This window comes from Salvelinus fontinalis, chromosome 4, assembly GCF_029448725.1.
Source record: "Salvelinus fontinalis isolate EN_2023a chromosome 4, ASM2944872v1, whole genome shotgun sequence".
Classification (NCBI taxonomy): domain Eukaryota; kingdom Metazoa; phylum Chordata; class Actinopteri; order Salmoniformes; family Salmonidae; genus Salvelinus; species Salvelinus fontinalis.
In genome coordinates, this window is record NC_074668.1 from 54,688,042 (window position 1) to 54,703,011 (window position 14,970).

Here is a 14,970-nt window from a genome sequence, read left to right on the forward strand (position 1 = left end):
AGGTAGTTAATTTGAACCGTTTTATAGCAATTTATATCCGTTTAGTGCGATTTTGAGGCATTTCTTTCTGAGACACTTTGAACCTCTGGGCACGTTTCCAGTTCATGCCGAACGTTAGTGGGCATTTCCACATGGCAAGAGGACAGCTTTCGACCAAAAGACGATTAGACCCAAGAAAGGATTCATTGCCCAAGATTCTGATCAAAGAACAGCTCATAGTAAGAACAATTTATTATGATAAATCGTGTTTCTGTCAAAAAATGTTAATCGCTTATGCCGCCATTTTGTTAGATGTAGCTTCGCTTGGCGCAACCTGTATTGAAAAGTAAGGATATTTTAAAAATGTAATTCAGCGATTGTATTAAGAATTAAATTGTCTATCAATCGCTGTCGACCCTATATTTTTTAGTCAAGTTTATGAGTATTTATGTATAAGACTAGATCACTGTCTAATATGGCGCACGACATTTTCTGACCAGCTGGGCTACTTTTGTCATTGTCTAACCATGATTTTGGTGGCTAAATATGCACATTTTCGAACAAACTCTATATGTATGTTGTAATATGATGTTACAGGAGTGTCATCTGAAGAATTCTGAGAAGGTTAGTGAAAAAATTAATACATTTTGGCGATATTTATGTTATCGCTCTCTATGGCTAGAATCAATGCTCTGGTAATGTTTGCACATGTGGTATGCTAATATAACGATTTATTGTGTTTTCGCTGTAAGACACTTAGAAAATCTGAAATATTGTCTGTATTCACAGGATCTGTGTCTTTCAATTAGTATATGCTGTGTATTTTTACGAAATGTTTTATGATTAGTAATTAGGTAATACACGTTGCTCTGTGTATTTATTCTAGTCGAGTTGTGATGGTGGGTGCAATTGTAAACTATGATTTATACCTGAAATATGCACATTTTTCTAACAAAACCTATCCTATACCATAAATATGTTATCAGACTGTCATCTGATGAGGTTTTTTATTGGTTAGTGGCTATCAATATCTTTATTTGGCCGAATTGGTGATAGCTACTGGTGTTGGTGGACAAAGAAAAAATTGTGGATTATGCTAATGTGTTTAGCTAATAGATTTACATCTTTACATATTGTGTCTTCCCTGTAAAACATTTTAAAAATCGGACATGTTGGCTGGATTCACAAGATCTGTGTCTTTCATTAGCTGTATTGGACTTTAATGTGTGAAAGTAAAATATTAAAAAAAAAAAAATTTTTTGAATTTCGCGGCTCTGCCTTTTCAGTGGGGGTGGGGGGGTGTGCCGCTAGCGGCACCCCGGGGCTAGACAGGCTAAGAAAGCTTTGTGGTAGAGCGTTTAACACAAAATCCAGGCAGCGGCCAGCTGAGTATAACACTGTATCATCTGCAAATAAATGGACGAGAGGGCTTCCTACTGCCTGAGCTATGTTGTTGATGTAAATTGAGAAGAGCGTGGGGCCTAAGATCGAGCCTTGGGGTACTCCCTTGGTGACAGGCAGTGGCTGAGTAAGCAGATGTTCTGACTTTATACACTGCACTCTGAGAGAGGTAGTTATCAAACCAGGCCAAAGACCCCTCAGACACCAATACTTATTAGCCGGCCCACAAGAATGGATGTCTACCGCAGGCCTGGGCAATTCCAGTCCTCGGGGGCCTGATTGGTGTCACACTTCTCCATCCCTAGAAAACACAGCTGATTTAAACTAATTGCATTTTTAACTGAAGATCATGATCAGTTGATTATTGTGTCAAGTGTGTTAGCTGGTGCAAAGTGTGACACCAATCAGGCCCCCGAGGACTGGAGTTGCCCAGACCTGGTCTACCATATCAAAAGCATTGGCCAAGTCAATAAATATAGCAGCACAACATTGCTTAGAATCAACGGCAATGGTGACATAATTTAGGACCTTTAAGGTTACAGTGACAAATCCATAACCTGAGCAGAAACCAGATTGCATACCAGAGAGAATACAATAGACATCAAGAAAGCCAGTCAGTTGATTATTGACAAGTTTTTCCAGCACTTTGATAAACAGGGCAAAATGGAAATTGGCCTATAACAGTTAGGATCAGCTTGATCTCCCCCTTTAAATAAAAGACACACCGTGGCCTTCCAAGCAATGGGAGAGAGGAGAGACAGGTTTTGCGATGATATGGGCTGAAACCTTAAAGGAAAAGATCTAAACTCTGAACCAGATGTTTTTGGGGGTCAAGTTTAAGGAGCTCCTTTAACACCTCAGACTCAGTGACCGCCTGCAGGGAGAAACTTTGTACCGGGCAGGGGAAAAAGAGGGAGGAGCATCGGGGCTTGTCACATTAGAAGGGCTGGGAGATGAGGAAATGTTGGACGGGCAAGAAGGCATGGCTGAGTCAAATAGGAATCCTGACTTAATGAAGTGGTGAATAAAGAGCTCAGCCATGCACTCCTTGTCAGTAATAACCACATCATCAACATGAAGGGCAGCTGTGAGGAGGGTTTATTCTCCAGGTCTTTCACCGTTTTCCAGAACTTCTTTGGGTTAGACCCACAGAGAGAGAACTGCTTCGTAAAGTAACTAGCTTTAGCCTTCTGGATAGACCACTCATTTCTCATTTCCCTAAACGAAAGCCAGTTAGCCTGAGAATGCGGCTCGCCAATAGGAAATCTAGCGGTGGAGTAACTTTGCCAGATGATGGCCGAACAAGGGGCTGAACCTGTTATTAATTCTCATTTTCTTTATGAGGGCGTGTTTGTTAACAATACTACTGAAAATATTAAAAAAAGAAGATCCAGGCATCTTCGACAGAGGGGAAAAAGCTGATTCTATACCAATTTACAGAGGCCAGGTCATGAAGGAAGGCTTGATCTTTAAGTTTTTTAGCAAGCGTCTATGACAAATCGGGACAGGTCGTTTAACTGAGCAGCCATTATAAACACAGGCTGTAAAAAAGTCATCACTAAGGTCATTACAGAAAACTAGAGGGATTGATACCTATCAGTGAGGATAACATCGAGAGTAGCCTTTTCTGGGTGTTCGGAATCATACCTTTTGGGATTGGCAATTATCTGAGAAAGATTTAGGGAGCCCCATTGCTTTAGGACTTGGTCAGGTGGTTTAATTTATTGTATCATAATTCCAGTGGGTCAGAAGATTACATACACTAAGTTGACTGTGCCTTTAAGCATGTCCCAGTTTAGATCACCTTGCAGGACAAAGAGCTTAGGGCAGGTAGGGTACAGGCCGGTGCTGATGCTGGAGGATAACACCCAGCAACAGTTAACAAAGAGCTATTTGAAAGCTTAATGCTTAACCAGCAAATCAAATTGTTCGGTGACAGACTTGGTAGAGACAACAGAGCACTGAAGGTGTTTCTTGGTAAATATTGCCACTCTACCACCTTTGGAAGATCTGTCTTGCCGAAAAAGGTTATAAGCAGAAAGGTTAACATCAGTGTTCAAAACACTCTGTCTTAACCACGTGTCAGTAATGACCAACACATCTGGATTGGAGCTGTGACCCCACACTTTCAATTGGAAAAATGTAGATGATAAGCTTCTAGTGTTAAAGTGCAGAAAACCCAGGCTTTTACGAGAGCAGAAATTAGTGAAGCAGAAATCAGAGCACAAGTCAGAATTGGGACTAGCAACACTAGATCAGCCAGGTTGTACATGCACATTTCCCGATATGATCAGCAGTAATACAATCAGGGCACAGCAGAGGACAGAGAGAGCTCTGCAGTGTGTGTGCAAAGTTTTAGACTGATTCAATGAACCATTGCATTTCTGTTCCAAATGTTGTATCAAGACTGCCCAAATGTGCTTTATTGGTTTATTAACCTGTCTAGGATCAGCGTGGCGCTAGCGGCACACCCCCCCCCCCCCCCACTGAAAAACCAGTGCCGCGAAATTCAAAAAAAATATTTTTTTAAAATATTTAACTTTCACACATTAAAGTCCAATACAGCTAATGAAAGACACAGATCTTATGAATCCAGTCAACATTTCCGATTTTTAAAATGTTTTACAGGGAAGACACAATATGTAAAGATGTACATCTATTACCTAAAAACACATTAGCATATTCCACCATCTTTTATTTGTCCACCAACACCAGTAGCCATCACCAATTCGGCTAAACTAAGATATTTATAGCCCCTAACCAACAAAAAAACTCATTAGATGACAGTCTGATAACATATTTATGGTATGGGATAGGTTTTGTTAGAAAAAAGTGCATATTTCAGGTATATGGCATAGTTTACAATTGCACCCACCATCACAAATGGACTAGAATAATTACAATGAGCAACGTGTTTACCTAACTACTAATCATCAAACATTTCGTAAAAATACACAGCATACACGAATCGAAAGACACAGATCCTGTGAATACAGACAATATTTCAGATTTTCTAAGTGTCTTACAGCGAAAACACAATAAATCGTTATATTAGCTTAGCACATAGCAATTAGCAGCCCAGCATTGATTCTAGCCAAAGTGAGCGATAAAAGTCAACATCGCCAAAAGATATTAATTTTTTCACTAACCTTCTCAGAATTCTTCCGATGACACTCCTGTAACATCACATTACAACATGCATATACAGTTTGATCGAAAATGTTTATATTTAGCCACCAAAATCATGGTTAGACAATGTGAAATGTAACTCGGCTGGTCAGAATTTGTCCTTGCGCCACTTAGACAGTGATCTACTCTTATACATAAATACTCATAAACGTGACTAAAAAATATAGGGTGGACAGGGATTGATAGACAATTTAATTCTTAATACAATTGCGTTATTACATTTTTTAATTTATCCTTACTTTTCAATACAGTTTGCGCCAAGCGAAGCTACGTCAAAAAACATGGCGTCCTAAGCCACTAAAATGTTTCGACAGAAACACGATTTATCATAATAAAAATGTCCTACCTTGAGCTGTTCTTCCATCAGTATCTTGGGCAAAGGATCCTTTCTTGGGAGAAATCGTCTTTTGGTGGAAAGCTGTCCTCTTGCCATGTGGAAATGTCAACTACGTTCGGGATGAACTGAAAAGCGTGTCCAACTTTTCACATCGTTGCAAAAATAAATGTCACAAAATCGCACTAAACGGATATAAATTGCTATAAAACGCTTTAAATTAACTACTTTGTGATGTTTGTAACTCCTATAACGAGTGAAAAGATGACCGGAGAAATATAACAGGCTAAACTAATGCTTGGAACAGGAGAGGGTCGGTGTCTTCCACGCGCGTTACGCAGCAAGAAAAGACTTGCTAGCTAAAGGTTTTTTTCATTTGTAGGGCCTGTGAACGAGCAATCGAGCCCGTTGGAATCGTCATCACGTAAAGGCATCCAGGGGAAGACGTAAGAAGTGTCCGTATAGTCATAGCAACGACAGTGCCCGTTTAAATGACTTCAGAAAAGTGGCCAACGTTTCTCAAATCTGACTCCATGTCAGGGAAATTGCTGTAGAATGGGCTCTGTTCCACTTAGAGACAAAATTTCAACTCCTATAGAAACTATAGACTGTTTTCTATCCAATAATAATAATAATATGCATATTGTACGATCAAGGATTTTGTGGGAAGCCGTTTAAAAAATTAGCCACATTAGCATAAATAGTCTAAACAGCGCCCCCATCCCCAACAGGTTAATACATGTTCAAGTTCATAACTGCACTCTTCTCAAACAATAACATCGTATTCTTTCACTGTAATAGCTACTGTAAATTGGACAGTGCAGTTAGATGAACAAGAATTTAAGCTTTCTGCCCATATCAGGCATGTCTATGTTCTGGGAAATTTTCTTGTTACATACAACCTCATGCTAATCACATTTGCCTTCGTTAGCTCAACCGTCCCGCTCGGGCACACCGATCCCGTAGATGTTAAAAAATTATATTTGGCCTTATTGCTATTAGCCTACAGAAACGCATTGATTAACAGATTCACCCACATGGAACAACAGATAGTCCCAATAAAAATACATCTAAAGGAAGTTTTTTCTTAAGTGTCTATCCTTTATCTGAGAGATATAAGAATGATCAGGAAGAACGATAAGGAAACTTTTTTAAACATGTATTTAACCCTTTATTTGTGTCACTAAACAGTCTGCATATACAGTACCAGTCAAAAGTTTGGACACATTATTTTTATTATTTTCTACATTGTAGAATAATAGTGAAGACATCAAAACTATGAACTAACACATATGGAATCATGCAGTAACCAAAAAAGTGTTAAAGAAAAAAAGAAATATATATTTTAGATTCTTCAAAGTAGCCACCCTTTTCCTTGACAGCTTTGAACACTCTTGACATTCTCTCAACCAGCTTCATGAGGTAGTCACCTGGAATGAATTACAATTAATAGGTATGCATTGTTAAAAGTAAAACAAATTCTGGACCCCTACAAATCAGCCGGGCTAGACAATCTGCACGCTTGTTGCAACACCTATCACTAGCCTGTTCAATCTCTCTTTCGTCTCGTCTGAGATTCCCAAAGATTGGAAAGCTGCCGTGATAATCCCCCTTTTCAAAGAGGGAGACACTCTAGGCCCAAATTGCTACAGGCCTATATCTATCCAACCCTGCCTTTCTAAGGTCTTCAAAAGCCAAGTTAACAAACAGATTACCGACCATTTCGAATCCCACCGTACCTTCTCCGCTATGCAATCTGGTTTCAGAGCTGGTCATGGGGGAACCTCAGCCACGCTCAAGGTCCTAAACGATATCATAACCGCCATCGATAAGAAACATTACTGTTCCGCCGTATTCATCGACCTGGCCAAGGCTTTCGACTCAGACAATCACCACATTCTTATCGACAGCCTTGGTTTTCAAATGACTGCCTCGCTTGGTTCACCAACTCTGATACTGATTCTGATTCTGATACTCTGATGGAGTTCAGTGTGTCAAATCGGAGGGCCTGTTGTCCAGACCTCTGGCAGTCTCTATGGGGGTGCCACAGGATTCAATTCTCGGGCCGACTCTCTTCTCTGTATACATCAATGATGTCGCTCTTGCTGCTGGTGATTCTCTGATCCACCTCTACGCAGACAACACCATTCTGTATACTTCTGGCCATTCTTTGGACACTGTGTTAACTAACCTCCAGATGAGCTTCAATGCCATACAACTCTCCTTCCGTGGCCTCCAACTGCTCTTAAATGCAATGTTAAACTAAATGCATGCTATTCAACCGATCGCTGCCTGCACCTGCCAGGCACGCCCATCATCACTACTCTGGACGGCTCTGACTTAGAATATGTGGACAACTACAAATACCTAGGTGTCTGGTTAGACTGTAAACTCTCCTTCCAGACTCACATTAAGCATCTCCATTCCAAAAATAAATCTAGAATCGGCTTCCTATTTCGCAACAAAGCATCCTTCACTCATGCTGCCAAACATACCCTCGTAAAACTGACCATCCTACCGATCCTCGACTTCGGCGATGTCATTTACAAAATAGCCTCCAACGCTCCACTCAACAAATTGGATGCAGTCTATCGCAGTGCCATCCGTTTTGTCACCAAAGCCCCATATACTACTAACCACTATGACCTGTACACTCTCGTTGGCTGGCCCTCGCTTCATACTTGTCGCCAAACCCACTGGCTCCAGGTCATCTGCAAGTCTTTGCTAGGTAAAGCCCCGTCTTATCTCAGCTCACTGGTCAACATAGCAGCACCCACACGTAGCACGCGCTCCTGCAGGTATATCTCACTGGTCACCCCCAAAGCCAATTCCTCCTTTGGCCGCCTTTCCTTTACAGTTCTCTGCTGCCAATGACTGGAATGAATTGCAAACATCACTGAAGCTGGAGACTCATATCTCACTCACTAGCTTTAAGCACCAGCTGTCAGAGCAACTCACAGATCACTGCACCTGTACATAGCCCATCTGTAAATAGCCCATCCAACTACCTCATCTCCATACTGTATTTATTTATTTATCTTGCTCCTTTGCACCCCAGGATCTCTACTTGCACATTCATCTTCTACACATCGATCACTCTAGTGTTTAATTGATATATTGTAATTGCTTCGCTACCATGGCCTATTTATTGCCTTAACTCCCTTATCTTACCTCATTTGCATACACTGTATATAGACTTTTTCTACTGTATTATTGACTGTATGTTTGTTTATTCCATGTGTAACTCTGTGTTGTTGTATGTGTCGAACTGCTTTGCTTTATCTTGGCCATGCCGCATTTGTAAATGAGAAATTGTTCTCAACTGGCCTACCTGGTTAAATAATGGTGTAATAAAAATTAGAGCGATGATGTTGTGCCGTGATGCCAGCAGATTCCAGATTGCCTTTGCCAATCTTCAACCATCAGTGAGTAGATGGCTTGAATTGTCTCGCTGGAAATGGAATACAATGTAAAAATGTGCAGCATACAGTACAGACCAGCAGTCGATTTATTTAAGCATTAGTAGGCATACTTTACAGTATTGTCACCTACTGTACCAGTTCATTGGCCACTGTAATCGATGGGGGCTCAGGGCGGTACCATTCTGCTCATCTGATGAAGGTGCACATGGATCAGATTCAAACTTTGAAGACCGAGATCGAGTCATTGAAGGCAGACCAGCAGAAAGAGAAACATTATCTGAGGGCAGAGATACGGGCGACAGTTGATGCATTGGTTCAGAGCCAGGCGGCACTGTCAAAGAGTCAGGCGGAGAATGATGCGTTGAAGAGGGAGAGGAATGCGATGGAGTCACAATTCATGCCAGGCACACATGTGAGCTCTGGAACTCCACCTCCGACAGGCAGAGTCAATATACCTGGCGGGTTCATCAGGTCGTTGGTTCACCCTGACATTTCCATTCCTCTTCTGACAACAGAACTTGATCAACTGCTCACCAGGCAGGGCAAGGGCCATCTGGACCGTTATGCAGGTCTGCTGTAGCCTAATAAACAAATGCAGGTGGCTTATATCTTCAAAATGCGTTATTATCCAAGTGTAAAAGCAAATACTGTAAAGTACTGTATTTCTTCATCAGCATTTTTATGCTTTCGTTAATAAAATAATGATAAAAATACTAGTTATGGATCCATAACGAATTACTATGGGAATAAATATCACTGAATTACAGAAATATTGGAACAAAGTTGTGTAATGAAGGTTAACAAATTATTACTTACTAGAAAATACTCTTTCGAACACACATGGTCACCTTGTAAAGCGCCATTATGGCTATTAGCAGGTAGCTGGACAATAGACTTGCCTAGAAGGAGGGTATCGGGAGAATTCTATCATCAAATGTATATCAGTTTAATCCACCAGAAAAGACTAAACAAATAATATAACAAAAAGTATTATTATCTATCACATCTGACCGTGATTGGGAGTCCCATAGGACGGCGTAAAATTGACCCAGCGTTTCTCTTCCTCTAAAACAATAAGTAAATGTTTTGGCCTTTACAAATATTATTTTGGCCTTTATTCAGATTACAATCGCTCACTTGTAACAAAGAAAGGTAACTTAGGTAAGAGACAAACTATCCCAACATTGTGACATGCATAGGCTCTTGAACTCATGTAACTCATGTAACTCATGTCACTTATGTAAGCCTCATTAAAACTACAAAAATGTCAGTGTACATGTGATAAGAACACAGAACAGATTAACTTGAATTACATTTACTCTCATGGGTGGCCAAAAATAACTATCTGAAAGCCACAGCCCTACTAAACTGTGCCACCAGTCCTCTGATCTGACCCACTGGGTCATATCTCAATAACGCAGCATCAACAACCCAAACTTAATATAATATTTTTTTTTTTAACAAAAACTAAGTGACCCAATACCTGCAACCCAGCATATGGGTCATCCAAACAACCAAGCCTTTTTTAGAAGCATTCCTAAAGTAGACTATCTACATTAAGCATTTTCAAAAGTCCATACAGATATGTACATTTATGTGTAGAAAATAACTGAATATTTTAGATGAGTGACAACATTGGTGCTACAAAGTTCATTATCAGAAACAGTACCATTCAAAAGTTTGGACACACCTAATCATTTAAAGGTTTTTCTTTGTTTTTACTATTTTCCACATTTGTAGAATAATAGTAAAGGCATAAACTATGAAATAACACATATGGAATCATGTAGTAACCAAAAAAGTGTATATATTTTATATTATTCAAAGTAGCCACCCATTACCTTGATGACAGCTTTGCACATTCTCTCAACCAGCTTCACCTGGTATGCTTGAAGGAGTCTTGAAGGAGTTCCCACATGTGCAAATGTTGGCTGCTTTTCCTTCACTCTGCAGTCCGACTCATTCCAAACTATCTCAATTGGGTTGAGGTTGTGTGATTGTGGAGGCCAGGTCATCTGATGCAGCACTCCATCACTCTCCTTCTTGGTCAAATAGCCCTTACACAGCCTGGAGGTGTGTTGGATCATTGTGCTGTTGAAAAATATATGATAGTTCCACTCAGCGCATACCAGATGCGATGGCGTTTCGCTGCAGAATGCTGTCGTAGTCATGCTAGTTAAGTGTGCCTTGAAATCTAAATAAATCACAGACAGTGTCACCAGCAAAGCACCCCCACACCATCACCCCTCCTCCTCCATGCTTCACGGTGGGAACTACGGATGAGGAGATCCGTTCAACTACTCTGCATCTCACAAAGACACGGCGGTTGGAACCAAAAATCTCACATTTGGACTCATCAGTCCAAAGGACAGATTTCCACCGGTCTAATATCCATTGCTCGTGTTTCTTGGCCCAAGCAAGTTTCTCCTTGTTATTGGTGTTTTTAGTAGTGGTTTCTTTGCAGCAATTCGACAATGAAAGCCTGATTCACGCAGTCTCCTCTGAACAGTTGATGTGTATGTTACTTGAAATCCGAGAAGCATTTATTTGGCCTGAGGCTGGTAACTCTAATGAGGTTTTCCTCTGTAGCAGAGGTAACTCTGGGTCTTCCTTTCCTGTGGTGGTCCTCATGAGAGACAGTTTCATCATATCACTTAATGGGTTTTGTGACTGTACTTTAAGAAACTTTCAAAGTTCTTGAAATTATCCGCATTGACTAAACTACATGTCTTATAGTATGACGGACTGTTGTTTCTCTTTGCTTATTTGAGCTGTTCTTGCCATAATATGAATTTGATCTTTTATCAAATAGAGCTATCTTCTGTATACCACCCATACCTTGTCACAATACAACACGACTGATTGGTTCAAACACATTAAGGAAAGAAATTCCACAATTTAACTTTAATGCACACATGTTAATTGAAATGCATTCCAGGTGACTACCTCATGAAGCTGGTTGAGAGAATTCCAAGAGTGTGCAAAGGTGTCATAAAATATGTTTTGATTTGTTTAACACTTTTTTGGTTACTACATGATTCCATGTGTGTTATTTCATAGTTTTGATGTCTTCACTAGTATTCTACAATTTAGAAAATAATAAAAATGAAGAAAAACCCTTGAATGAGTAGGTGTGTCCAAACATTTGACTGGTACTGTATATATAAATTATGTTTTATCAGCGGGTGCTGCCGCACCCTTAATTCCTGTGCTGCAGTAACAGATGTGAAATCACATTACCCAAGTGCTGCAATTAGTCTCACTCGCTCACGGGTTAATGAGTTTGTGGAAATGGGTGACCCATTCCTCATTAGATAGTTTCTCATGCACTGATGAGAGAGAAACAAGGGTATGTGGTAACCACCCAATGGAAATAGTAGGCTACTCTATGCATGGGGGAATGGTAATCTACTACTGGGGATATGGTAACCTTCTCAAATAGCGCTCACATTCTCACTGCAGAATTCAACATTCATCCACGTTCTCCAAACATCAAACTTTGAAGTATTTTTGTTCCTCCTGCTGCTCTGTGCCATTCCATTTTTCCAAACATCAAATTTCAAAGTGAATGGTTAAGTTCAGGCACTTATTCTGAATGGTTAAGGTAAGGGTTAAGGTGTGGGATAGGGTTAAAACAAAACAAAAATAAAAAACTGTGTCCACAACTGGGATTGAACACAACCTTCTGATCCAGAGTCATGGGATTATGCCTATCTGCCACCCACATCCACAACGCTTTAGCAAAACCCAAGCCTACTTGATGGTACTAGTGCCCACTGTTGTCCCTAATGGCTGGTTTTGAAGGCATTTGCCAACATCCTCAGGACATGGACAGAGGTCCCATTTTGACATCAACCTTGAACGACCTGGATAAACCTGATCTAAGCGGATAAGGTAATCTACAATAGAAAGAAAATGTAACCTACTATAGGGAATATGGTTACCCAGAAAAGGAGGATATGGCAATATGCCTGACAAAGATCTTCCAGTCAAAATGTTGCAAAATAAAAGCATATGAGTAACTGAAAACAAGGAGGGAGTATATATTATATATATACTTTAGATAATTTTAGAGACATGGCTTGATGCAGAGGTCAGAGATTGGCAGCAAGTAGATAGCACAGGGAGTAAGTCTTCTATGGCACAATGGAGGACATTTAAAGCAACCAATTAGCAATCAATTACTGACATGTCTCTCTTCTGTACCTTTTGTTTAGTTAGTGTAGAGCAGGCTACTGCTGGGGAAAGCCCATTCAGATACCAGGCACCTGCTGTGTGTGTGTATGGGGGGGTTATGTGGTATCTCAGTGATATGTGGCTCCTGCCTGAGAATGTTACTGTCTTAAATGAGAGTTAAGGGAGAAGAATGTTGTAATTACTGGGTTGGGTTTAGAGAGACTGATGGACGGACAAACAAGACACTTCCATGTGTTTTTTGAACCAACACTCACTTACTTACATCCTCTTCTCACTGTGTGAGAAAGAGAGAGAATAAAGTAAGCGAGAAAAGTAGGGCTGTATATTTGGAGCTATGTTTTGACAAATGGTGGTGAAGGATGTTGAGTACACGCACACACACGATTCACACCTAGGGAGAAATGGCGTGTGTGGAGGCTCAGGGTGACTACCATATTAACTCGACATCCCAACAGCCAGTATCTATCATCATCAACACTAACGTCTGCTCTGAGCCTCAGCACTAATTTCTCTCTAGCATTGGTTTACACCTGGCGCTAACATGCGTCCTTTGTCCTGATCTTGTCCACATTCTGATTGTGCCCACATTTTCAGAAATATGTCTACACATGGTATTAAAATGTGTGTCATATCCGCCACTGTGTCTGCATTGTGACCAGATTTCCTGATCCTGGTTCGATCCTGGGCTGTATCACAACCGGCCGTGATTGAGAGTCCCATACGGGGGGTGCACAATTGGCACAGTGTCATCCGGGTTAGGGGAGGATTTGGCTGAGGTAGGCAGTCATTGTAAAATAAGGTTTTACCTGCATAGTTAAATAAAAAAATAAAAAATATGTCTACACTTGTAAGATATCCAGAACTAATGCATACCTGACTATTTCCGGAGGTGGTCAGGAAGATCAGATCATAATGTGTCTTTTGATCGTCTACACCTGTCTGAAAATTTTGGCACAATCAGAATGTAGACAAGATCAGGACAAAGGATGCATGTTAGAACCAGGTATATAAACGGGACTTCTCTCTCTCTCTCCCTCCTCCTGTTTGTCTCTGGCTCTCTCCATGTTTCCCCTCTGCCTGTATCTCGAATCCCTTCCCTTCCCTGTCCATCTCTATGTTTCTCTTCCTCTCTCTTTCCCTCGCTTTGTCTCCAGCACTGTTGATCTCAAATCAAATCAAATCAAATTGCATTTGTCACATGCCGAATACAACAGGTGTATTACAGTGAAATGCTTACTTACAAGCCCTTAATAACCAACAATACAGTTTTAAGAAAAATGCCTAAAAAAATAAGAAATAAAGTAACAAATAATTAAGTAAGATAACAATAGTGAAGCTATATACAGGGGGTACTGGTACATAGTCTATGTGCGGGGCACTGGTTAGTTTGAGGTAATCGAGGTAATATATACATAGGTAGGTAGGTAGAGTTATTAAAGTGACTTATGCAAAGATAATAACAGAGTAGCAGCAGCGTAAAAGAGTGGGTAATGCAGTAGTATGGGTAGCCATTTGATTATATGTTCAGTAGTCTTATGACTTGGGGGTAGAAGCTGCTTAGAAGCCTCTTGGACCTAGACTTGGTGATCCGGTTCCGCTTGCCTTGCGGTAGCAGAGAGAACAGTCTATGACTAGGGTGGCTAGAGTCTTTGACAATTCTTTGGGCCTTCCTCTGACACTGCCTGGTATAGAGGTCCTGGATGGCAGGAAGCTAGACCCGACTGATGTATTGGGCCGTACGCACTACACTCTGTAGTGCCTTGCGGTAGGATGGCCGAGCAGTAGCCATACTAGGCAGAGATGTAACCAGTCAGGATGCTCTCCATGGTGCAGCTGTAGAACCTTTTGAGGATCTGAGGACCCATGCCAAATATTTTCAGTCTCCTGAAGGGGGAACAGGTTTTGTCGTGCCCTCTTCACGACTGTCTTGGTGTGCTTGGAACATGTTAGTTTGTTGGTAATGTGTACACAATGGAACTGGAAGCTCTCAACCTGCTCCACTACAGCCCCGTCAATGAGAATGGGGGCCTGCTTGGTCCAACTTTTTCTGTAGCCCACATTCATCTCCTTAGTCTAGATCACGTTGAGGGAGAGGTTGTTGTCCTGGCACCACATGGCCAGGTCTCTGACCTCCTCCCTATATGCTGTCTTGTCGTTGTTGGTGATCAGGCCTACCACTGTTGTGTCATTGGCAAATCTAATGATGTTGTTGGAGTCGTGCCTGGCCGTGCAGTCATGAGTGAACAGGGAGTACAAGGGGGGACTGAGCACACACCCCTGAGGGGCCCCATGTTAAGGATCTGCGTGGCAGATGTGTTGTTACCTACCCTTACCACCTGGGGGCGGCCCGTCAGGAAGTCCAGGATCCAGTTGCAGATGGAGGTGTTTAGTCCCAGGGTCCTTAGCTAAGTGATTAGCTTTGAGGGCACTATGGTGTTGAACGCTGAG